Here is a 26,538-nt window from a genome sequence, read left to right as displayed (position 1 = left end):
TTTCAGTACATTCTTTGCCACTTTCGTTATTCTTACAAGCATTTAGCCTGTTCCTACAGGATCAAACCCAAACGAAAAGAAAATTGAGATTTAGTTTTTCCTCTGCTGAATGTTTTGGTTAAAAAGATGGTCAAGTAGAAAAAGTTCTGTAAGTTGTTTTGAGATCTTCAGGCCCAACACATTTCAAAGCATAAAACCAGAAGCAAACGGAGCTGCCTTTGTGCTATTTCTCGTTCCCATCACAGTCTCAATGAGCAAACGTAGTTCTGTCTTCCGTTCCCATTAAAATCGGAGGCAAGGGGATGGGAACGGATTCATTTTGTGCTGTTGTCAGTTCTTATTTCTATCCTGTTAGAGACTCATTTTGGGGACAGAAATGGTAATAAGAACAGAAGATCACATTAAAAATATTTTATGCCATTTTATGACATTCTTAAAGTTGTAAGGAAATCATAGAAAAGATGTAATCCATTTTCTGAGTGAAAACTATCCTGAAAAACAGATAAACAGAAAAATACCTCACCAATCATTGATGTCTTGTTGATAGCAGCATTATGATGAAATACATAAACAGCAGGTTATATCCTGCAAAAAGTGAGCTTAGGAAGTACTGCTCCCACAGACCACTTTGAAAAATTTTCCTTAATCCCAGTCAGTGTGGTAATCTCTTGGCTCACAAAACCTGATACTGAAGCTGTTTGAGCAGATACAGACTGATTTTAAATCGAAAGCTTCTTTTGTGTTTGATTTGACTTGTTAAAGTGAAATTCCAAGCAAAATATGGCATCTTGATTTTCCAAGTGAAAAGCAAAGGGAGGACTGGAAAAATCAGAAATTTCCTTAAGAACTAAGTGTCAGATGCTTTAGTCATGACATCTCCTGTCTTGCCCGCAGCTCAGCTCCTTTAGAGATACTCAGCTTGAATAAGTGACTACAAATAGAATTAAAGCTTGGTGCACATTTGTCTACCAAATATCCCTTCTCATTCATGAAGTGGTAGCTCATACTGTGTATTTAGACTCACCTGACTCTGTAACGTAGCACAGCTCCATACCTGTCCTTGAGGTTTATCCCCGCTAGGGTTCCATCAGGGCAACTTCTCTTGCAAAAGCAACGCAGAAAACAGCCTTTTTGCCATGCTCTTGCTATTTATTACCTCCCATTTGCAGATAATGTACATAGAATCCTTTTGTGTTTATTCATTTTCCCATATATGCCAGGTAGTCAGGGACTGAGTTTTCATCCATATCATAGACACAAAAATATTTATAATCTGACAGTGGCATACCAAAATAAACAGTTATACAGACTAGCACCTTGCATAAAAAGGTACCTTACTTTTGAACATGTTTATTTCACATAAGGCAAATCTATTCTTCATATTTTATTAGATACGAAAAGAGGCAAACACTACCCTTAAAATGCCCAGATTCACTTGGATCTGTCATTCTACTGGGAAGGAAGCTCAGGAAAGGGTGGAACGTCTCTACTTCTTTTGATTTTGACTGTGCTTGATTCAAGTTTCATTTACAATAGCAGCAGGCTTGCGGGACATAATTTGATTCACATCAGTGTTTTTTTCTTTAATTTATGGTATTATTAGTTAGATGATACATTTGACGTAAGAGCTGACGGCTGGCACCAAGAAATTCTTTTTATTTGCCATTTCTTCATTGTGTTTTTGCATTACTTTATATGGAGTGGTTCTGTCAGGCAGAGATTGTATTCTCTGGGAAGACAGTGTTTATATACAGTGTTTGTAAATATGGGAAGTCGCAGAGCGTGAAAATATAATAAATAACACAAAGTAGTTACAAGGAAGAGAGATGGAAGAAGTTTTCATTCAGTCAATTTATTACTGCACTATACATAATATGTTACCCTTGGGATAAGGAAATAAACTAGTTTCCCAGGTGACCTGGATTCTACTTCTCGGTCTGCTGCAGATCTTAATTTTGACTTTGGGTGAGCCAATTTATATATAAATAGACATTTAAAATATACTGTTGCTGGCCTATAGTCAGACTTAAGGTCGGTATCACAGTCAAAAACAGAATCTAAGGTATGTCATACACCTATTCTTCTTCCTGATCCTTTTTGTCTCAAATACTTATAACATTTGGATACAGAGTCTCATTTCTAACTAGGTGCTTGTATAACAGCCAACACAGCAGGATCTCTGCTGAAACTTACAGGTATGATGCAAATAGTAATACTGCGTGATGGTCATACAGATAGCACAAACATGCATAAGATGAGAAAATATATCTGGTACTCTTTTCATCCATTTTCCCTGTTGTCTTCCTCCTTCTGTTTCCTTTTTTTTTTAGGTACAACCACCAGTGATTTCTTCATCACTCTTTGTAGCAAGAACTCTGCACTCTTGTTTTTGGTGACCTAAGGATAAACATTGAGGACAAAAAAAGATGTCGTGATGGAGAAATCTTCAGAAAATGACTGAAACACCTTCTCTCTACAGTCTCACCAATGTAATTTACCTTGCATGTGACTTGGCCTTAGTTATCCTCCTTTAGTTTGTCCAGCAATTTCACACTGCTGTGAAAATTTCTTTTGGGAAGGTGTGCTCTAAAGGAACTCTAAAAATTCTGCAAATTAATTTTTTACAAACATCCTCTTTAGCACATAAGTGTTCTGAGTATTTTTTGTTTCCCAAAACTCAATTTGTTCAATTTTATTATGCTCTGGCTACTATCACAAAGCAGCAAATATGCCTTACCCCCTGCACCTGCTTAACTAAAATAATTAAAGAAGAGTCTGTGTTTCATTTCGCTACTAGCTTTATCTGGATCCATTCGCTTGCAATTTTACATGCTTTGTCTTATGCTATGGTGAGATTAATCCATGGAACTTGGAGACAATAATCAGTTCAAAATGATTAAGGCGGTTTGAACTAGCTTTGACATTTATGCATGTTGGCTAGAAATGAAAAATGTTACTGAGGGTATCTTTATATCTCTAATTTGTGATTGTATTAGTTGTACCATTTTTGTTATGAATCTTTTGTCTTTTAATTGTTCACAAACTGTTCATTGATATCATTCAATATTTGAAATGTACAAATTCACACTCCATATTTACACTGTAGTTCGATAGAGATACATAAAACTCTACAAATAGTTTTCACTATGGATATCATATTTATCCGTTCTAAATAAACTTTCAACAAATAGCCTTTTACTTTTTTTCTTCTAAGTATCTGCCAGAGCGCTTTTGCAAAGGGATAATAATGGAAGTACACAAATAAGCAGAAATAAACTTAGACCTTTAAACCAATAATAGAAAGGCTTAGTGTACATACATGTACATCAGTAGTAACTAAAATAATGCAAACTAGATTCTAACCCAACTCCTTACATGGTTCTATTAAAAACAGCAACTGCAAAATCATACACAAATGCAATAATTTGAGTGAGTCAGGATGTGCAGTGATGCATAGCACATGCCTTAAATTAGAAGCGGGCTTTTCATCAGTATGCTAGCTAAAGACCACATCCTAATCTTAGCCATGTGACATTCTGCACAGCACATGCATGTGCATCTGAGATTAGACTGCTGTCCCAAGATATGACACTGAAAGGAGGCTGTGCATTCTTGCTGCGCCCCACGAAGGATCTCAGAAAAAAATAGGTGAAAAGTCAACAGGGCACAGAGATGGGTTTGATTCTGAGTAGCTTCAGAATGGCCCATTTCAAGTAACCCATTTGTTAGTGTTTTTTTCAAAATGAAAGGACAACACTGTATGAACACATAAAGAGTATCTTAATCACTCCAGCTCTTTGTCACACTCCTTGCATAACAGCATTATGTAAGCATCTGATTTGCATCAGTGTACAGCTCTGATTGCTGAGAAAGCAGTTTGCAATTCAATAAGCTTCATACACAACGTTTCCTTTCTCTTAATTTCTTGCGGGAGTGTTGATAGCTGGCATTATACAGATTTTTTTCTTCACACTAACAAGCACCAAGGCCACTGTGAATAATATGATTTTTGTCTCTGGATGTCTTAAAAAGACCTTTCAAGACTGAAAAAGATACTGTTCATATTCTGTATACTCTAGGCTCGATATGAGAAGGAAAAAAAATGTCACTATGTTAGGAATATGGACATATTGATTTCTTCAGAGAGAAGGGTGGGACTGCTGTACAACACACTTTTAGCTCACACTCACTGGGCCATATGATATCTGGAAGTATTTGCCAGGTACCGATGATATCTAGTATCTCTGAGGTTTAGTAGATTGTGTTTTCATTTAGAAAATGAAATAAAGATGGCATTTCAAGCCCTTAATCACTAAAAACCACGATACAGACCTGAACTAAAATCAGGGCTATTCATAAGAGGTGATCTCCAGACATCTATTAAAGAAGATTTCTGATACAAAGAGCCTTCAGTATAGCCAGAGAAGCCAAAAGAATCAAGAAGCAAAGGGAAAAGATGAATTATCCTCTTCATTGTCTGCACAAAACAATGAGTAATGAAATGACATAGAGCGATCAACTGAAGGGCATCAAGAAGTACATAGTAGAGCTGGAAATGGAACCTATATATTAAGAAGCTTGGCCGATAAGACTCTTCCTTCAGCTGGAAGGCTGTCCAGTACACCTGGGTGGAGAAGGGGTATTATTTTTTACAAAAAGCATCTTGCATGTGTTTTTAAACAGGTAAAAATTATTTTATTAGTGATGTCATCCAGAAAGGTGAACAGGAATGAATCAGTTATCACAAAACAGGTCAGGTTTGCCAGCCCTGTGTTTGAACCATTAAGTCATCAGTAGTTTAGTGAAAAATTGTCCAAGATCTGGCTAGAGAACGCTTTGGAAGAAGTATCATAATGTGCGCAAAGTTGTGAGTATTCAGTATAACCAGAATATGGGCTGTAATCAACAACTGCAGAAATAGCCATGATTCCTAACAATAATCACATCAGCTACCAAACAGGTAGTAACAAACAGAGTTGGTGGCCACATTTAAACGTCCACAGCCATTACGTGATTATGGGCCTTGTGGATGGGCCTTCTTCTACTCCTTTTCAGAATGACTAGTGTGTAAGAAGTCTTTTAGATAGTCATTAGCTGCATAAATGTACTTTATGGTGTTCCTTTTTAAACAAAAATTTCTCTTCGTAAATTCTTGACTGCTGTAATTTCTGGATTAAAATATGAAATAAACACTAGGGAGTAGTGGCAAATGATTAAAATGGATGGCTATTACAGGCAAAGCTATAGGACCATTAAATATTGGTGGCACAGAAATGTATCATGTATTCTTCAGCTGTTTATTTCACCGCTAATGCACTGAACGAGTGGATTACAGCCATTTTTGAGGAAATATCTGAAAGTAGGCTAGTAAGTCAGAAATTCTCAAGCTGGCCTTTTTTCAGTTCTACGAACTGGGGACACCGTCATCATATATGACTAAATTTAGGTGAAAGCAGTATTGTGAAGTCTCAGGTTTTCAACTTTGAAATTCTAGTGCTCCCAGCTTTTCCAAATACAGTCACTGAGAGAATCCAGGATTTATTTCTAAAGACTTTTTTTCTCTCTCCGGAAGAATGAAACATTTGAGATACCCTTTGGCAACGAAAGCGTGTGAAAAAAAGTAAAAAATAAATGGCATATTTAAGTCTATGAATAAAATCCAAGTAGTAAAACAAATGAGGTCTTTATTAACATGAACGAACCAAACACATTACATCAACTGCTTCTGAGCTGCTTACTGGATTTCTGTGGCCAGTAAAGTTCATGACATTTGTATCTCTATTAGTCATTGTATTTTATTTGACCTTATTAAAATACTGCAACGATATTTCTTTCTCCCTTCTTTTTAAATCATTTAAGTTCCTCTTTAAATTGTACTTCTAATGAATCTTTTTGATATAGCATTTTTTATTATATTTCACTTTTCGAGATGTTACTAGCTTTCTACAGCAACACACAACGGAAATAAAAAGGGTGCTTCTGTTAAAGCACTATTCTACAGCTCTCCTATCACTGCCACTGCTTGAGAGTATTTCTTTACTAATAAGAAAGCTGTGTGATATATTAGGGGAGGTTCATTGCATTTTTGCAGCTCGACTGACAAAAGTGAACAGCTGAAAGACAACGCTCCCGTCTATGGAAGAATAATACAAAACATTGCTCTTTTAAAGCATGTGTGTGTGTGTGTGTGTGTGTATGTTTGTGCAAGGCGTTTTAAGGTATCTGCCTTAAAAGAGCACTAACAGTTCACTAACAGATAGTAACAATTTCAGGCTCAGAAGGGTTAAGGAAATATATAATAAGACACCTTCATTCAGTTGGAGTAGTCATTATTTTACCAGTTTTAAGCATATGTTCACTTTTTTTTTCAGCAGGACCTGATCTGTGTGATCTGTTTTTTTTTTTTTTTTTACCACTGACTCCCAATACCATTTACTTCCCTACCAAACTACCCATCTGCCTTTCCCTTCTCAGCAAGTTCTGGCCTTCAAGATCAGCTTTTCCTTGTAGCATCACCAACTTCCAGCCTCAGTTTCGTTACTTCATGTTCTTTGCCCCAACCAGTTTAGATCAGATCTCTGTGCCATCTGCTTTCAACTCAGATGGCTCTCTCTTCTCCTTCGCATGGGTTTCAAGGGAAAGAAGATAGGATAAGAAATATTTTTAAGACTAATCCTCCCAGCTTAGTTTTAATGTCTTCCAGGGCTCAGCAGAGAAAGCAGACAATTTTGTCAGGTTTATAACATGGTCAAGCATGGGCGGACTTTTAAAGGGAAGGCAAAATGAACAACTCTCACAAAACGGTTATATCATTTGAAGAAAAGAAGAGAAACCTCAGCTTGCGGCAGACAGCCAGTGCAAAAAAACACAGTCTGCATGGCTAATTCCAATTGCTGAACACTGCATTTTGTAATGTGAAGCAGTGGGGTGCCTGGGTAATAAGCACTGATTACAGGATGGGTGCCTTCCATATGTAACACACTCAGACACCAAACACTAATCCATCCCTTTCTCCTTCTCTCTGGTCCTTCCTCTCACCTCAAGTTTCCCAATTTCATTTTCCATTCCTGTCCTCCCACACAATCATTCTGCAGCTTACTTCAATTAATTTTTTTTCTTCTCTTCCTATTTGTTTCTCTTTTTCAAAAGCTTTATAGATATTAAATTGAACTTTGGAACATATATTTTTGTAACAAATTGGAAAGATACAATAGATTTAAAGGTAATACTGTGCCCTCAAATTCATAATTACAGGAAGATCATTGAAGAGGTTTGGGAATACAAGAAAAACTCTGAGATGGCAGAAGGAGAGAGAGAGTCATACCAAAAAGTTTCGTCAGCTGATTCAAATGTCTTCTTGGCTATAGATGGTTTTTAGAAACGTGTATTGAAAATGGTAATCTTTTCTGTCAATTTGATTTTTTTTAAACTATTATCTTATCTTAAAGTTCTTTTAGCAAAACGTAACTTCTAATACCTAGTAGTCCTAAATCATTCCAGGAATGATTTATTCCTTTCCAGGGGGAAAAAAAAAAAAGTCTGACTTGTCATTAAGCCTTAGTTTAAAAGCCTTAGCTCCAAGTCTTAGCTTGGAGCTAAAATTTATAGTTCTAATATTTTTTCCTATCCCTTGGCCTTCTGTATAGTTCTTTCTAACCGTGCATATCAGTTCACTGAAGAGGCATTCCTCTCAAAATCAAGATCCCAAATCATAGACACTAGTCTCCCCTGCAAATGAATAAGCCAAGTGTGAGAGAAATGAGATCTATATCTCACTTCAAAGTATTTTTTGATCCTTTTTTATGAGGTGAAGTGCTTTCTTTGCAGGAAATTAGGGGTTACACCCTCTCAACTATATATCAGGATTCATAAAAAGCCCCAGCATCAATTACTTCTGACATCTAAACAACACAGGCCTGTCTACTGACAACCCCACAGGGCTTCTTGGACACCACCTCACAGGAGAGTTCTGGGACTGGAACCAGAGTGTGTGACAGGACATATACAGACATGATGTCTTCAGACATGCCTTCGGAGGGTGGTCGAGACCAGCAGGCCCTTGAAAAGTTCACCCTCTTTCTGATGACTCTGTGGGCAGCCTGTGGAAAAAACTCCACTGGACTATGGAGTGGAAGCGCAGCAGAGCCAGATTTTTGACCTTCAACATACATGTTAAGGGGCATGTGTCCCAAAGAATCTGATCAGATGCTAATTCTCCAAATGAGCAAGAAAGCAGCATGCATTGAGCCTGAAGGCACTGACAGCGTCAGTAGCATGCCCTCCAAAGTATTAATTCAGGAGCAGGCACAGATGTATTCCTCAAGGCTTGAAGTCACCTTCCAGTGGTTATTTTTTTGGTGGAGCTTTTCCTGCAACAGCAGTTGCACCTTGCTACTACAGTAAGCCTCAAATAACTCCCAGGCACAGCAGTAATGAAAGAGTGAAATCTGAGGGGGAAAAAAAAACCCACAAAATTGTAGCAGCTGGCCCTAAGACACACATATAGGATATATAGTTAGGGTAGATGAGGAAAAGCATGCCTTCAGTATATATTTGCTTTATTATTAGATATGGAGTACGTTAAGTTCCACTTTCAACTTCAGATGACTTTTTCTGTAATTTCTCCACAAAGTGAAGCAAATCCCTGCAGATTTAACACAAGTAACTTCCAGAAGAGCCTTATTCTACATACAGCATTCAGATGGTGCTATAAGCAAAAGCATTTCCTGTGAACGGAATGAAAGGAGAACTGACTATGCAAACTCAGCTTTTGAGCTATTATACAGAAATATTTTAACTGTTTTGGACTCTTCCTTCTTCGGTTTCTGTTTAGTGTGAAATTAACACAGTTTACTTATGATGGGAATACATTTGCATTGATTAGAAACTAAGCCATTCAAGTCAGGAACCGATATTGTTAAAATCTACTAAGCTGTGGAGAACAGTGGTTGTCTCTGGTTTTTTTAAATAGACAGAATATGATTTTCAAACATTAATTTCAACAAATGCACAGCTGGTGTCCATCTTTTTCCTGAAGATACTGCTGTATAACTAGACAAGCAAAGTCTAAGAGATGTAACGAAAAATAGGCAAGGTAAAATGTGGAATTGTCCTGCATAATGCACAGGGTTGTTCACAAAACCAGGACTCACAGTCTCACTTCTCCAGGTTCTCAAAATGGTGATCCACATCCACTACATTGTATTAAAACTTGGGGGTGATATATCTCTGAAAAAACAAGGCAAGCAGAAGGTCTTCCTTTCTCCTGCCCACGACACAAGAAATTGTGCCGGAAAGGAATGGTAGAATTAAACCTTTACATCTTTTTGGCTCAGGTTATATCTGCTGCACTTCAGCTGTCAGTAAGTATGTGAAGCTGATTCTGTTAAGAGTGCACAATACCTCTTCTCAGAAAACTCTCACCTCTCCACAAGTGGGAATGGACTATTCACAGTTGAGATGTCACTTTGATTTTGACCTTCAGAGTGCATTCAATAATCCTTCTTCAGAAGTCTGATGCTTGCAGCTTGTTTGTGTTGCTAGCATCTTTGTATGCTAAGCTGCACATATCAGGTCTCTCACATGGAAATTCCAGGGAAGAATGACAAAAATTAGGTATCACACTATCTGGATAAAAACAACAAGCTCCAGAAGACTATTGGCATTAGTGAACTGATTTAGCTTTTCGAAACATTTCTAACCTGGGGCTTCATTTTTTTGGGGGGTTGGGTTTTTTTTTAGTGATGAGGGGATGAGTTGTGCATTGGGGAGGAATAAAGAATTTTGGATAGAAAATTACAGGTTAGGGGGAGAAATAAAACTCACAAAAGTGAATCAAAAAAAGTGAAAAAAGTGAAATAAAATTCATAAAAGCGAAATTTCTTTGTGATCTACTGCAGGATTGGTAACAAATTTATTACCTTAGCAATACTGAATGGAGATTAATAAGTGAATTCTGAGAGACAGAAAAGCAGAAAACAAGAAATGTTGAGATACATGACATGTTCAAAGAGCTACCTCACTTGATCTTTGAGAGAATAATGGTATTGCATGTACAAGGACCAAAACAAAAAAAAAATTAGTTACAAACTCTGCATTTATACAAGCCCATAAAACTTACACAGTGAAATCTGGTGGATGTAGTACAAATTTCAACTTAGACATACAAACAGTAGAGAAAATAATGGAAAGGATGTGAAAACAGTCATATTGTAATGTCACACATTTGTAATGATGTGAAAAGAGAGCTTGCAATAACCAGCTCTCTATCAGACTAAATGCTATAGGAGTATCTTCCAACAGTGCATTGCCTTCAATGGTACTTATAGCAATAATGCAACTTACCTTTCTAACTCTTTAATGACTCCATGAGACAGGAGACTCCACTGACATCAGTAAAGTTTCAATAGCTTCTCCAACAGCAAATTTGGCCTAGATGGTCAGACTTTCAGTAAAATAGGATTATAGGTTAATTCAGTTTAGAAGGGACCTTCAGGAGGTCCCCAGTCCAACCCCCTGTTCAAAGAAGCATCAGCTATGAAAACGGACCAGGTTGCTCAGGGATTTATCCAGTTAGATCCGGAAAACCTTGATGGATGGAGACTGCACAGGCTCTCCGGGCAACTTGCTCCACCGCTGCACTGTCCTCACAGGGAAAAGTTTTTCCTTACATCCCATCTGAACCTTTGTTGTTTCAACTTACGCTCTCCTCAATAGCACCTGGATGCTGCTGTTAGGTCCCTTCTGAAGCTGTCTCTACTCCAGGCTGAACCAGGCTCTGGTCCCGCAGTCAGAGTATTATTTTTCTTTTTTAACTCAGACTCAACAGCTACATTTGCTCAGCTAAAGGTACACTACAGATGCAATGCCACCCTTTTTATTTCCCTTGAGCTCATTTTTCAACAGATTTGTGGAGGAAATAAAGGAGGGAAAACCAGTTCTATAAAATGTGTAAGGCTTGCCTCTGAGTAAGTACTTGCCAAGACAGACACAAAAATGACACCAACCAGCAAGTATTCTGTTAACAGTTGCTTCTACTTCTGCTCCTACTATCTTCATTGGTTTGATTTTCATACATTTCAGAAAGTGTTTACATTTTAAAAGCAGTTTTCTGGGTTTGTTATTGACATGAGAAGAAGTTCTGTCTGTACTGGGTTTACCTCTTTTCCTCATTTTCTTTAAAACAAAGAGAAAGATCTTGAAGTGTGTCAGTGTGGTATGTTTTGCCAAACCACCTTCTGATGACCGTTAGAAATAACGTAAGGGTTCTTCTCATTTGTGCTGGTAGACATTAGGCATATTTGAATTGAGGCCAATTAATTAGATTCAATGGATTGAATTGAAGCAAGTATTTAACAGAGCAGGGTGAACAGTCAGAGCAACCACTTTTTAAACAACTCACTGGTTGAAAATTCGAATTCATCCAAATAATTACTTCAGTAAACATGAACCATGAATACACTGCCCAACAACCACAAACAACTCCCAGACAGAAAGAAGAGCTAAATTAGCATGAATACTCTTTGTTCAGCCCTAAAATTTACATATAAGTTCTATGAGGCAAAAGTCTTACACGTTGCATAGCTTGAGGATCGTAAAAAAAACTCTCTATAAAAGCGTGTTTACTCTCCAGAACAGGAAATCTTTCTCATTTCAGAGTTTCCATCTAATGGAGTAACACAGGTTCCATCAAAATTTCTAAACCAATAACAATGATTGTACAAAGGTTTTACAAAACTGTTCTCCCTTACCATCACCTTTGTATATTCCGGATTTTTATAGATTTTGATCATAAGATCACTGAAAGAAAACTTTCAAAAGCACACTGATAACTTGAATTTAATCTTAGTTCCTCTCTTAAGAAGGAGTCTAAGCTAACGGTCCATTTACCTCTGAAGTCAAAGTTACAATGTTATATTAAGTTATCTTGGGGTTTATGTCTTGACTCTACCCTTTTGAGGATACAGTGTTTTTGTAAAGAATACACCTTCACCAGAAAGCAGACCTTTTTCACTGAATATTGTATCTTATCTTAGCGGGACAGCTGTCTTTGAACTGATGTACTCATACAAAGTAAGATTTAATAACAGACAACACTTGCATGCAACTTAATTACATTTCAGCCTAGAACACTTTTCTGTGGTTCAATGATAAAATTATAAATGAACACTTTGAATAAAATCCTTAAGTGGTTAAACCACATTATAAAGCAGCAAAAGTTGGCTAAAGAATCAAAACCACACAAATAAATAATGATGTATCTATGCTTGATGCAGGCTGTGCATACGAAAGAAGATGAGCCACTTCATTTTTTTTATGTTGGACTTGTGACAGCTGAGCGATGTAATTATCTTCTTTTGAATTGTGCTAGTCTTATCTTGTTGGTAATAGATTTGCATTTTTTCTGTATTCTAATTTCTGCAGTGTGTGAAGTGCAAGACTCAAGGAAGCAACGCAATGCAGGAATTCATTTTACTCATATTTCATTAGTCATGTAAAGAGTATTTCAGTACTTTTAGATAGGCAAAATAAAGCCAAAAAGGATGAAAAAAGTCTCATTTTTATGCACCTAAAGATTAATAAATATTCTTACTGAACATTTTTAAATTGGATTAATTTAGCTTAATTTAACATAAGGAAAGAAAAACAAACAGGAAAATCCTTTCAACCAGGCCAAAAGGTATACAGAATGCACACTACACATAAAATGCATTAAGCAAGCGATTTAAAGCTAGAAATACATCTGGGGCTTTTGTTCCTCATGCCAAATAAAATAAGGTAAATGGCAAAAATAACAATATTCACAGTGATGACTCTGCCTGTTGACTTAAGAAACATGCTTGACCACATGACAAATAGCAAAAGGCACTCCAGGCTATTATTATTACTACCAAAATATATGTAAGATGAGTGAAAAATACACAAAAATCTTGAGGTTGCAAATAAACAACAGGTGTACCTAGGTATACTCTTAAATACTGAAAACATTAATAAATACCCCTTTCCAAATATCAGTTATATTCGGTTGAAATTAATGGAAAGTCACAAAGACTTCTTCTGATACGAAGGGTTTGACAAGATCCTTATAAAGCAAGGAGAGAACTGAAGCTGGACGGACAAAATAGTATTAGCTTTAGAAAAACATGGGCCAACCTTTTTATTAATGAGCTTGAAGAGCAAGCCCTTGGACAGGCTTGTTCATCACAAATAGATTTATGGGATTCAAAAAGAAAGGAAAGTGTTCCTGGGAAAACAGTACACAGAGGAAGGCAGTAATATTTTGCACTGGTTGTGAAAGATGAGATTCAGCTTATTAATATGACTCTCTGCAACAGCAAACATTGTCTGACTTAAACAGCTGTACCAAAACAAGACAATTGTGACCTAAAACAGGCCTCCATAAAGCAGATATCTGAAGTTGGTGAGAAGCATCTCACGTGAAATGACCAATATACAGTGTAGCCAAGTTTCTGAAAGAAAATGAAATGTCTCCTGAACTATGTGAAAGAAATATTATCCTGCAACTTTCTTTATCTGATTATCTTAGCTGACTCAGCAGTCAGACAAGAGCACCAAGCTGATGGTAGCACATGTGCAAGCACAGAAAAAGGGAAAAATACCCTGGCTTTCAGATCATACCCGTTGTCTGATCAACGTTGTTTTGGCCTTGCTCAGGCTGCGTTTCAGCCAGTGCAGTTTATCAAGAGCCTCAGTTTAAATATTGTGATATTTCATAATACTGGTTGCACTGTGAAAGGCTGAGATATGACCTAGATATCATCACAACTCTTTTGAGAGATTTCATCTGATAACCTTACTGCTCTGGAGGTACAGACCAGAAGATGTGAGTACTTCAAACAAAGGGGAGACAATTACTAAGAGTTTGAGGAAGAGAATTATCCCTCTCAGCAGCAGCAGATATTCTTACTAGCCTATAATATTGACGAATGAGTCATACAGAGAGGTTTTTGAATATGAAAAATTAGGAATTTTTGAGAAGAGGACATTTGTTATTTTCACCTTAGTATTAAATTCTGAACTCTTGTGGAGAAAGCCAGTGCAGATTATCTTTTTATATAAAAACACTCCAGTACTGCACATTTCCCCAAGGCAGCAAATTCTGCAGAAGCAGTAACTTAAAAATCTTAACCTTAAAAACAGTAACTTTCTTACATGATTATGAATAGTAAGCAATCCACTCATAACACTATTTAAGAGTAAAGGGATGAAGAGTCTCACACATAAAACCGATTAAACCTAAAACCACTAGGCTTTGTGTTCAAGGCATTCAAAAGCTGCAAGTCAGAAGCATAACTAATGACAGACACATGAAATAAGATCTGTGTGGTGAAGCTGTTCATCATTGTGGTCAGACTTAGAGCCAGATCGTCACTTTAGAAATATCAATAGCTGGATAAGGTCCAAACTTCTTCCTCATCAAAGCAGTACGACTCCTGACTCCAGTGAAAATAATAACTTTAACCTGTGGAGACAAAGTCCTGATCAATAATGAATCTTAACACATCTATGTAATCTTCTTCCTTCTCAGGTCTGAATTATTACGGACACCTTTTTGGCACTCTACCAGCAATAGCTGCTTACTGAATGCTGAGTAGCAAAAGCAGGCTAGTGAAAGTTTAATACAAATATGATATTTGAAGTATGGTTTACCAGAAAAACAAAAATACAACTGTAAAATACATTCAACTGGAAAAACTACAGAAACATTCAACTGTGGTTGTTTCACCTCTGATATGAAATGTGGCCTGACAAAAATATGGTTAGGACCTTGAATAATCACACAGGACTTTAGTCCTTCAAACCAACTCCTCAAGTTTTGGAACCAAAGGACAATTATCGGTCCTTTAAGTTTCTTATGGATTTGCCATGTAGCCTGATCACAGAACTTTTAAGTGAAAACACTTCCAATTTTGCTGTTTAACAGAAATTCCACAGATTAGCTATGGCCCACATGCCACAGCCATATGAAATACAGCTGCAGAAGCACAGCTCTATCGCATTCTGCCAGCTCAAATTTCTGATGCTTCGTCTCTCAAAATAGCCCAATGTTCATCAAGGATCCTGGAAAACTCTAGGAAAATAGGAATTGTTTTACTAAATTAGGACTCCTGACCCATTTAATGCTTTCTCTCGTGACATGAGGATTTAAAGGGCCTTTAGAAGCTAGGCACTCATGACCACCAGGACAGGTATTCACCCTGATCCTTCAGTGAATCTAGAGATTGATTTAAGCCCTAAATTGCAGGCTTTGCTCTTCCTTCCATATTTTTATTATGGTAAGTCTGGATATGAATTACAGCTCGAGAATTACTACATTCACGAAAATGTATTTCAAAACATGCTCTGAAAGTCTCAATTCCATGTCTAACGTTCATATGAGGAAAAAGAATCATTTTAAATAACTGGCTGTCCTGATTTCCTCTATGATCAAGTTCCATGTTATATTCACAAGCATGCAGGCACACATAGACAATTCACCATTCCCCAGGAAATGTGTAGTAGGCAAGGATGAGCCCCCAAATATACATGTTTTGTAGACTTTAAACAGCTCTTTTATTAGTTTAGTAAGTATTAAAAGAAACGTTAAAATTCAAAGTATTCATGCCACACCACTTTGACAGAAATATAAGTATCTCACAGTAGCATTTAAACAGACAGTCTAGCAGGACAGACTTGCAATTCATCAAAGACCTTAAATGCTTTTTTGCATAAACACCCACTGATGTTGGTAGCATGACTGCATGTGAGGCTTCTGACTGAATCAGGACCTCTTACTGCTTCAAGTCATTTTTTACATCTGGGCTCTAACCTGAAAGCAACTGGTGACAACAGAATTCCTTAGACTTCAAAATAGGCTTTCCAGGTAAAGTGCACATATACATATCTAGAAAGTACACTTTCTTGACTGCTCGAGGAAGTCACTACAACTCCACTCACATGTCCTGCACCGTTAAGACTGCATAGATAATGCTTCATATATATATGTATGATGTATTCAGACTCCAAAGGCCAGAAAAATGTATTTTACTCATAGCATCACAAATCTTCCCTGGAGCACATATACATATTTTAATTCTAGAATCCCTGACTTTGTAGTATTTCAACACTTTTTCAGAGCAGAAATTAAGACTAACATTTTCAGAGTGAAGAGCTGGAGAACAGGCTTCTGAACTCATGTTTAGCAGCTTTACAAGAAGACCTTATTTTAGAAATACTGAGCCTCAGGTACCTTTGCTGGATTAAGTGGAGAGGTTTTCTAACAGAGCTGGAAAAAAGGCCTGATCTGTTCCCTCTGTGGTTAGTAGCTCAGTGGAGCTCAACTTTTAGACTTTTTTTGAAAAATGGGTAGTCATAGGAACTAAATACCAAAGAGCACTCAAAGAACTGGGCAGGGTTTTCAGAGCACTGAAATTAAGAAGTACTCTCTACTCTACAGCGTTTACTATCACTGCTTGCTTGAAAGACTAACAGGTGTGTAGGGAATAGCATATAGCAAAGAAAGATGTTTTCTTGTTTCAAAGTAATTTAAATTCCCTATCTTCTAGTCCCCTTTCCTGAACCTTAAAAGGGGAAATACACCCTCTGGTTAAACAGATAATGAAAATTAAAGACATGTAGGCACACAAACACACATGCATAATCAAGGCTGTGCTAGAACTCGAGAAAGCAAATAAAGAAGCTACCCTTAAAATGTTAAATATGGAAACTATGAAACAATAAAATATGTGTCCTTTCAGCACTCTGTTCTTCAATCTTTGGAGAAATATGTTTAACTACTAGAAACACATTTAAAAATTTTCCTTGGAGCAGCATATTTTTGCGTTCATCAAAGCTAAAAAAAGTGTACTATTTAAAGCAGCTATTTAAAGACTGAAGAAGCTACAGTAAGCTCAGTTCTCTCCATTTCTATTTAATTTCACTTTTATTTACTGATTTTTAGAAATTTTTTCAAGCATGTTTCTCTTTTAGGTGCATTTTCTCTTAATGATTGAGTTTCTTCATATTGAAGCTGACACACTTTTCAGTGTTTTAGTTATAATTACCAAATTTAGAATGAAAATGAAAACTACTTAATTATGTAATTGTCTTAGAGAGAGCAAGATAATTAAAGCCCTCAGAAAAGCAGCCCAAAGGCATCGGCTGAGCAAAAAGGTAAAGAATGCATAATCCTGGCATCTTAGAAAAGGACTACATAAAATATTGTAAGAAAAGAAACTATACATCGGTCCCTGAATAGATGCCCTGAAGAACTGTGTATCTTAATCAACATAAAATTTCATATTTATACAACAGAGCATGTGCAGCAAGAAATACTGCCATAAATTGGTTGTTCTTTCATAAAAGAAAGCGACTGAAGGTATACTTCACATTACAAAAAGCATCATTTGAGATGAAGCAAATGGAAAATGAAAGTAAAACGTATGACAAAAATTAAGATGACTATCAGAGATATAGCTGTGATTAAGCTAAATAAATAAATAAAACAGTTAAATAAAATGGTTAAAAGTTTAGTAAGCAATCTATAAAAACAATAAAAGCTGAAGATGAAGTTCTTGATGAAGGACTAATCTGAAAAGTTATCTCAGGTCATGATAAATCTTCAAGAAGTGAATATACAAAGTCTCGAGATGTCATATTAGATGTCAATATAAGCCTCTTTAGACACGTACTTCCAAACTATTACACTTCCTTAAACATTGGAGATATCTGCAGCTGCACACAGCAAAACCAAAACCAGTTGGACTTTCCTATTCAGCAACAGGGTAAATCCAAAGATTCCTCCCGTTTACAATTTGCACAAAAAAAATTTTGGTTAAATTGAGGGAAACAGGAACGCTTATCCTACTAAAAAGCCTTAACTCCTTCATTCTGGCTTTGTGAGGTGATGACACAGGAAAGGATTAGGTTATGATCAGATGGTGGGGCCGATTAAGAAACAAAATTCATGCTGCTGCTGCCCAGAGACAGGAAGGGTTACTGTGTGCACACTGGAAAAGTCCCATCAGCTTCAAGGGGTGATATGAGCCCTCAGGAAGAGCTCAGAACCCACACGGAGAATGCTGCCTCTGTATGTAACTGGCACCATATCTGAATTAACAGTACCAGACTTATGATGCTATTTCTCATGAATGTCATCACCATACAGAAAATACTGTTGCATTTGAAATTAACAGACTACATAAACAATGATTTTCTTCTTCATGCTAGAAGCCTCAAACTGTCACATTATGAAATCAACTTCCTCTGTTCCCAGCAGTTAACATTCATTCCACATGTGTTTTAGCACTTGGTGGTAGATAGTTATTGGCTACACTCTTTGCCATGAGGTTCTTTCCTTTCGTAATTAAGAGATCAATTGAACTGTGAATAGTTAACTTTTCTATTGCTACAGACTGCAAGCAATTAATATGTAAATTACAAACTGACACTGACAGCTTATTTGGACAAGATAAGGAATGGCTTGTTCATGTACTGATGGTTACCTGCGCTTCCTGTAAAAGAAATGGGAAATAATTTTTAGAAGTTTCAAAGTGTAACTTAAAGTAGATCAGCACACAGAACAGATTACTTCTTTCTGCCATTATGAATCAAGGAGCAGGCTCAACGTATATTTGAAGATGCAAATTTCTTCACAAAAAAATCTTCCGCACTTCCTTTCTTTACAGTTCTTACTTTCAGTAAACTTGGACTCACATCTCTCTGATGCCTAATCCCTGTGGAACTCAAGAAGCAGCAGGTTCTGGAAAAGAAACATGAAAGAGTCAAAACACTCCTTGGAATTGTGAGATCTTTTAACTGTTTCAGAGATGTTACCCAGTGCTCGAATTAGTTAAGAGACAACAACCCGCAGATCAGATTTTGCTTCTGCTTTCTCAATTCCCCCAGCACATTTAATGGATATAAAGGATCATCAGATATCAGAGTCAAATCTTATCATGTGTATATATGGATATAATATGCAGATATATAATTGCAGTTATATATAAAAATAGGGTCCTTTCCCAGATAAACTGTTGAGACATTTATTGTACACTGAATAAATATTTTACCTGAAATTAGATATGGAGGCACCTGCCAAATACTCCATTTTAATTGTTTTAACACTGACGCTTCAGAATTCCATGAAAAAAATGACATCTCTACACCAACAGGGTCCTTTCAGCTACCTACTGTTTCCCTGAATTACAAATTTGTCACCACAGGTACTGTTGTATACACAGAATGCAGGGAGCTGTGCTTAGAATCTACAAAATATCCGAAAATAGCTTGAAAATGAGTAGTTGTAAATACTGGTAAAGGGGTTAAATTGACACAAAAACGTCTCTGTTATTTTAAACTACCAGTATGGGAAGAAATTCTGCAAAAAAACTGGTACAATGTGCTTAAAATTCTGGACATAACTAGTTCCACTGAATCAGAGATAAGCACACATTTAAGCGTGTGAAGAATCCCATTCCTTCAGATACGAAACTCTCTAGGGCAAAGACTGTACTTCTGTAGCTTTCTGTACAGTGTCCCACTGAAAGAGACATATCTTCATGACAGGGAGCACAAATTCCAGTTAGGCCTGAAGCTCTGATAGGACAAACAACTTCAGCACACGCTTCAGTGTTTTACTTGGTGAACCCGAATTTCTCTTTGTGCATATTCATTCCCAAGCATCAGGCAGAAGGATACCACTTATCTTCTGGGCGGGTATTCTCAGTTGATATAGAAGCTGGCTGCTTCCTCTCCTAAGAGTTATGCAAAAGGATAACTATTTACAAACAACTCCTTCATGTTTGAACAGGGTTAAAAAAGGGTTTTGAACAGGATTAAAAAAGAAGTGAGTAATTGAAGAGCGGGTAATACGTAGGGACTGGCTCCTCGATACATATATGGACAGACACGTATCACACCCGGACATACACCACTTATAACCTATCTTCAAAGGTTGAGAGAGCTCCGGAGAGCCTGTGCAGAAATACTACTTGCTGAGCGTTGTGTTCATTTACAAAAGTTAACATATACTGTTCTGCTTTTTAGAGGGTGGGGGAGAAGGGGAGGGGAGACTAAGTGAAAGACAACGTTTATAAAAGTGACCGGTTTTTATTCTACCGCCCCTTGGCAACCGCTCCCTGCCCCAAGCCAGCGCCACGGCCGTTGGCAGCGCCTGACGCCAGAGGCCCCGCCCCGCGCAGCCCGCGAGCCCCGGCGGCGGCCGCTCCCGCCCCCTAGTGGCGGCGCCCCGCCCGCCGCCCGCCGCCGCGTGCGCAGCGCCACAGCGGCCCCCAGAGGAGAGGGGAGGAACGGCTGCGTCACGGGACTAACGGCCGGCATCTCTGCACCCAGCCCGGCACGTTCGTCCCCTTAAGGGAGAACTTTTCAGTTTTAGGGAAGTGAAAGCACAGTAAAATCTCGGTAATTATCAAGGGGGCTTCACACGCTCAGCAGCACCGGCGAGCAAAGCCAGCCGCCAGCTTAAAACTGCCCTTCCTCTGCGCAGCAAGCCCTCCTCCTCGCACAAGGCGGGGAACCCACCGCTGCAGCGGCGACTCCCACAGCTCTTCTGTGAGCTCCCGCCGCTTTGTTCCGCCCAGAGCTGCCGGCCGGCCGCGGGGCCCCGCCACAACCGCCGCCGCCGCAGCAGCCGCGCGGCGCTCCCATAGGCTGGCGGGGCGGCGCGGGCAGCCAATCGGATGCCGGTTGTTAGGCGGCCGGGGCTATTTTTAGCATGGCCAAGCGTACACAGGGAGGCGCCCCTCCACACGGAGGCCCCCCGCCCCCTCCCCCGCGAGATCCCCTGCGACACACACACCCCCACACCCCTCTTAGCACACCCCTCAGCACACGTCTCACACGCACACACACAACCACCTCCCACAGCCCCCTCCAGCGCATGCCACACACAGGCGAGACCCCTCCTCCAACACACACATGCACACACGAGACCCCCCCCCCAACAACCCCGTCCAACACACACACTCACACTCTCAGAGGGGTACATGGGGGAAATGACCGTCAGCGGAACAAAAGCAAACAGTGGCTGCCGTCCTGTTAAGACGTTGTTGCTTTGACTGGAGCCTGCATGAGTGGCAGGGTGCTAGAAACCCGTTTTAAAGCAAAGCTACATCTGTCTTTACATAGATCTGTCTTCACGGGAGAAGAGAGGAAAAAAAAAAAAAACCTTGCTGTGAACAATACTTTCCAAAGAAAATCTCAAAACAAAAAGTATTATATTAAAAAGCTATTTTAATTAGAATGGCTGTTCTTACCACAAATGGCTTTGCAGACCTCTGCCTCCTGTAGGATTGCAGCTTTGCTTTCTTATACCTCTAAACCTAGACTTAACCTGCACAGACACTGAAAGGAACATGACTAATGCGCCTGTTTAAAATCACTGTACGTGCCGTTGGTATGTAGCATCTTGAACAAATTAACAGCAGAAGGGCTAATTGTGATGAATAAGATGGGTTGAATGCTGTATCCTTTGAGGTTTATTTGTATATTCTTGTCTAATATAAAGTCACACGATATGGTGGTTGACTATCTCTGAAGTTAATGTACTTCTGATAGATTGTTAGTCACTACTGGATCATAATAGATTTATAGGTTTTGAAAAAAATCAGATTGGACATCAACTCATGAATAATACTGAAACTGAATGTTTTCAAGAGTTCAAATAGTTCAAATAGCTTGAAATGCTTTTTTCCCCCAGTTTCTTTCATAGGCCCAAATTCCATAAAGCACTTCCATATATCCTTGAATTCAAAGGGATTAGGCATGTGCTGAAGCTAGGCATGCAGTGAAGTACCCTGATGAAGCAAGGCCCCTGGGTTAGAAGAGGAAATGCTAAAATTTGCTAGGGGAAACTGTTTTTCTAATATTTAAACTGAGACTTAAAACAATAAAACATGAATATATTCTAGAAAAGTCAAAGAAAAACCTGGTCTTGCTAAGCAAGTTTTTATGACCCTTGTACAAACTTGAAGAGTTTAGGTGGCTATCTAAATATTTGGATATTTAGCCACAGGTGACCAATAATTTGGAGGTTCATGCATAACTATGACTCATCCTAGCTTCCTGGGCTTTCTAGCAACCTGTTTACAAAAAATATGAAGGGTGAATGAAATGCGGACCTCTGCACAGTGAACCTGCAGCCCCCCAAAGGAGTAAACTGATCGACGGGTCTCGTGCTGTCCCTACAGCACAGGGATGGATTTCGCTGTCAGTGTGCGCTGCAGTCAGTTTTTGGACGCCTTGAAGGAAAATCTTGCAGAATAATACAGATGGTCCAAAGTCAGCCAACAGCCATTCGTTATGCAATGAAAAGTATTGCCTGAAAGATCTCACAGTATCAGAGCAGAAGTTTTTCCCAGCTACTCTTCACAGTCATCAGTCCTTAAGTGATGGTCAGTGTCAGGCTGTTCCAAGATCCGGTCCTTATTACGTGATCCCTGTGGATGCTTTTCGGTTGCCAGTAGGACATACCAAATCAGCAGGGAAACAAAAGAACAAAGTCTGCTGTGACAATGTCTGGATGTCATTTCAGAAAAGTGGCCTGTGGATTTAAAATCTGCCTGGAAAAAAAATGTTGTTTATTCTGTCATTGCCAGAACATTGATATAGTCAGAAACATTATTTCAATGAAGTTTTTACATGCCATTGAACGTTTTCTCTGTGTTCACGGGTTGTCAGTCTTATGTATGGATTAAACTAAGTTCTCACAGAGGAAGTTCACGCAGCGTGAATTCCGTTAGCTTTGCTGATCCCATTATGCACCATAATGTGAGAGCGAAGATTGCTCTGCATAAATATTCATCCAGCATCTTTCAAGTTTTCACTCTTCATTCTACTGCTGCCTGACCCTGTCTGTCACTTTTCTCCTGAATAATCATTACTGCTGAGCAATCCATTTGAAGGAAAATTAATTTGGAAGACTGACATATCAGAATAGCACTGGACTCATGGGGATTGTCTCTAGGACAAGATTGCCCATTGCAATGTATAGTTCTGGACAGTAAAGTGATCTAACATGCTATTTGGAATTACATTTTTCTCTGCAGAGTAGTTGTGGCTCACACAAAGCCAAAGCCAAACACACTAGTGGCATTGCGCCCTGCTCACTCAATCACTGAGTTTGACAAATAACAGTTTTTTCCCATTTTAATTCTAGTAGGTTTTGAATTATATCAATGACTTTTTCAATGCAGTTTCTGCTGTTAATCTGCCAAGTCAAGGTTGTGCATTGAGGTGGACTGTAACTAGCGAAAAAAACCCTGTAAACTGTTTTTGTGGTAGTAAGAAGGCAAATTTAAGGGCTCCTTCTATTTCAGGTGAGTTGAGGTGATTACAGATGAAGGATTTAGCCCAAAGCTGACAAAATTCACTTGTGAATCCTTAATGTGTCCCAGGATGTAATTGTCTGTTCCCCTTAGCTTAGCAAGTAATGGAAATTGTTACTATGGTCTGTTTCTGGAAGTAATGCCTTGTGTTTCAGACGGTAGTTTTGACCATATGAGAACAGGCATGGATTTACTAGGTGAGCTAAAGGGACTGCATCCCCTTATTCCTCCACTGGCATTACAGTACAGGGAGTCTACTATCCAATCATGCAACAGCAGTGTTTTCTAGTTCCTTTTTTGAGGGAAGAGTGCGTCCCTGTGCATGCCCACAGCCACCGACACACAAATTATGTGGCTGTGTTACCCACATTTGGGGAAATCACTGGGGCATCACACCCAGTGTGAAAGGGATGTCTATCACTGGGAAAATCATTCTCCAGATCATGGTGTCTCAAATCTATGTTCCCATGACATGACTTACCCTGCCTCAGGGAGTTGAACAAGAGAAGTCATTTGGTCACTCGGTAATGCAATATCAAATCCCTAATGCAGAGCTCTTTGACAGAAGAAAATGCACCTGGCCCCCAAAGGAAGCCGCTGACTGATGAAGGGGAGGTGCACAGCAGGGATACATCCCCACGGCAGGATGCAATGAGTGACTGCCTAGTCTGTACAGCAGACATCTCCCAGAAGCTTTCCTTGGGCAAAGCATTGGAGAGCACAGCCTCTTCTCCCATGCAGTGCTCTGAGCCAGGCTGGCAAAGGGAGCCATACTTTTATACTTAAGAAAGGTGCTTCCTTTTGCTGGGTATTGTCATAAACCTTTTTTCTCCCTTTTTTGATTTTTCATTCAATCAGAGTTCCCTTAGACACCACTTGCATTATTTCCCTGCTTATCAGCTTGACGTTTTATTTGCAGACACTGTACCAGGAGGGAAAAACTGCTAGCTGGTAGGTGCCAATCCTACCGGCAGGTAGAAAAGAGTAATCATATTACTTAAAGTAAGAATAAAGTGGTGAAAATATGCCCTCCTTGAAACCGAGTGCAAACCAGCTTTATTCCCATGCTGACAGAAGTGAAAGAAATCTCTTTGCAGTTAGACAGCTTTGATCCAATGCTCCAGCAAAAAATAATGTGGGGTGAAAACACTCATGGGCATAGGCCACAATGTGATGAAGCCTGCATGACTCAAGAGAGGTCTGTTAACAGCCTAGCTTTCAGCTGGCTGCCTGGCCCCAATGCTGCACTATTCTAGTTTGCCTGTGTGCTCACATGAAGCTTAATAGAAATGGCCCAGGCATTTTCCAACATAAGATCAAGCTATTATTCTCTCTCTAAAGAGATAAGTTTATAATGATGCCCCAGTTTTGTTTAGAAGAAAGTTAGAATGGCGATAATTTTCGCATTAGCAATGGCATACTCCTTATTCTTAGTGTATTCATAGCCACAAGCCTTAAAATAGGTCTTGTCTTTATGTTTTATGATGTCTGATGCTAACATTAATATTCCTCAATGCCCTATACCTCTTTCTAAAATAAAATTGTCATGTAAAAGACCCTCATTCTTCTAATTAAGATGAAGTAATTTATATAGTACGTTATATATTTTGGACTTGTCACATCACAGCATGTACATCACATTGACTTATGTGTGGTGTGGTCAATCAGCCATGTGAGTGAAGGATTATGCATAGGCTCTTCGGATGCTTTGGGGCTTAAGCCCTGAGAGCACTAGATCACAGATGCTTTCTGTCATGTATTAATAACCAGCTCAGTGTAAGGAACGGAACCCCAGAGCTCCCATAAATGCTAAAAATGTTTCACCTCTAGGATGTAGAATACATAACTTAACGCACTGTTGAAATGCTCTGGAAGCCGCCTTTCTTTTTTCTCTGAGCCGCTTTTAAAAGGACTGCAACTTCAGAGAAACACTAATGTGTCATAAAATTTTTAAACTAATGTGACACCCTATGATCCTTTTATTTTTGAAGCCTTTCAATGGAAGTGTAGTAACTGATTTCACAGCCAAAAATGCATTGTGCCAGTCATCTAAGGACAAACTCACTTGTTTGGTGTTCCTGGTTGAGCAGTAAGAGAGAGATGAATAAACCTGGCCTACCCTTGATTACAGCATTGAAAATGGTAGTGGAGTGAAAGTGGTTCCTCTAATGGAGTCCTTGGCAAACTGGAGTTCATAACTGACAAGTCAATGGCTCCTAGTCCTCTTCCTGAGCCTTTATGAGTGGTAACATCCCATACCCAGGAATATGCTAGGGAATGCAGATTTTTTCTGAAGTTACTCATTGCAGACTTAGGAAGGGATTTAATTCTAGAATTTGGTTTGGACCAAACTGGGCTGTTTTTCAGTGTTTAACAAGAGAGGAGATTTTTGGGAGCAATCAGACATTGTGATACTACAGTTAGAAACCCTAGTAACATGGAAGCTAATTTCCTCTATTCTGAGCCACATCTGAACCATTTCTGAAAAACGATTTTTTTTTTTTTCTTTTTCAGGTAGGGATAGTCCTTTAGTTAAGTAGTTTGATGGATGAAGGCACATCTCTGGAAGAAATCTAGAGATCTGTGTTCAGTCCCCATCCCTAATACACAGCCGATAGATTTGGCCAAACTAGCTAATCTAGTCAGCATCTTATTCTCGCCATTTGTGAAAATGTGTGTACCTTAGGGCCTGGAAATGGATTCAACAGCGCTTACAGTAGAATCATGATAATGGAAAAAGGTGAAGATCGGAATTGTCTCATGGCTCTGGCTTTGTCTCATGGCTCGTGACCGAGGGCTGACTAACGTAGCCCTTAGAGTCAGTTCTTATCTGGAAGCTACGAGTCCAGGCTAGTGATTTCACCTGTCCACAGGCTTTGAGGTCATATTCTGGGCCCATTTCTCCACAAGGTGTTGTCTGGAGTCCATAGCTTCCTTTGTGCTGCTGTCGGTTAACAAAAACGCTATTAAATCTTGTTAGAATGTGCCATTAGGCAGGCCTGAGGAATAACACGTGTTTCCAGTGTGTGGGTTTTTTGTTTGCTTATTTGTTTCTCCTGTTAAACCGAGTTTCTACAGATGTCGTATCTGCTGTCTCCTGGACCCATTTGTTCTCCTCTGCTGAGGGGGTGTGGTAGCAGGTTCTGCTTTGGAGGTCTGATTTTACTTCCTTCCTTTCTTACCAATACACCTT

The 26,538-nt window shown here is 38.9% G+C and overlaps 2 long non-coding RNA genes across 3 annotated transcripts in view; one reads left to right on the top strand and one right to left on the bottom strand.

Moving 5' to 3' along the window:
* Nucleotides 1-5,693, top strand: part of LOC138066680 (uncharacterized) — a 36,775-nt gene extending 31,082 nt beyond the window's left edge. Inside the window, exon 3 of the long non-coding RNA XR_011140045.1 lies at nt 2,331-5,693. This is a non-coding gene — a long non-coding RNA (uncharacterized lncRNA). The remainder of the gene's footprint in view (nt 1-2,330) is intronic.
* A 6,317-nt stretch (nt 5,694-12,010) lies between these two features.
* On the bottom strand, nt 12,011-21,365 carry LOC138066678 (uncharacterized). Of its 2 annotated transcripts, none has more exons than XR_011140040.1 (3): nt 21,276-21,365; nt 18,715-18,760; nt 12,011-14,482 (listed from the first exon to the last, which is right to left on the bottom strand). It is a non-coding gene; the product is annotated as an uncharacterized lncRNA (long non-coding RNA). The 2 variants fall into 2 exon arrangements; XR_011140041.1 differs by lacking the exon at nt 21,276-21,365 and adding an exon at nt 20,542-20,667 and having other exon boundaries at nt 12,459-14,482.
* Nucleotides 21,366-26,538: the final 5,173 nt, after the last annotated feature.

This window comes from Struthio camelus, chromosome 1 (assembly GCF_040807025.1).
Source record: "Struthio camelus isolate bStrCam1 chromosome 1, bStrCam1.hap1, whole genome shotgun sequence".
NCBI classification, from domain to species: domain Eukaryota; kingdom Metazoa; phylum Chordata; class Aves; order Struthioniformes; family Struthionidae; genus Struthio; species Struthio camelus.
Note: the sequence above shows the minus strand (reverse complement) of the source record. Positions and strands in the feature narration are given on the sequence as shown.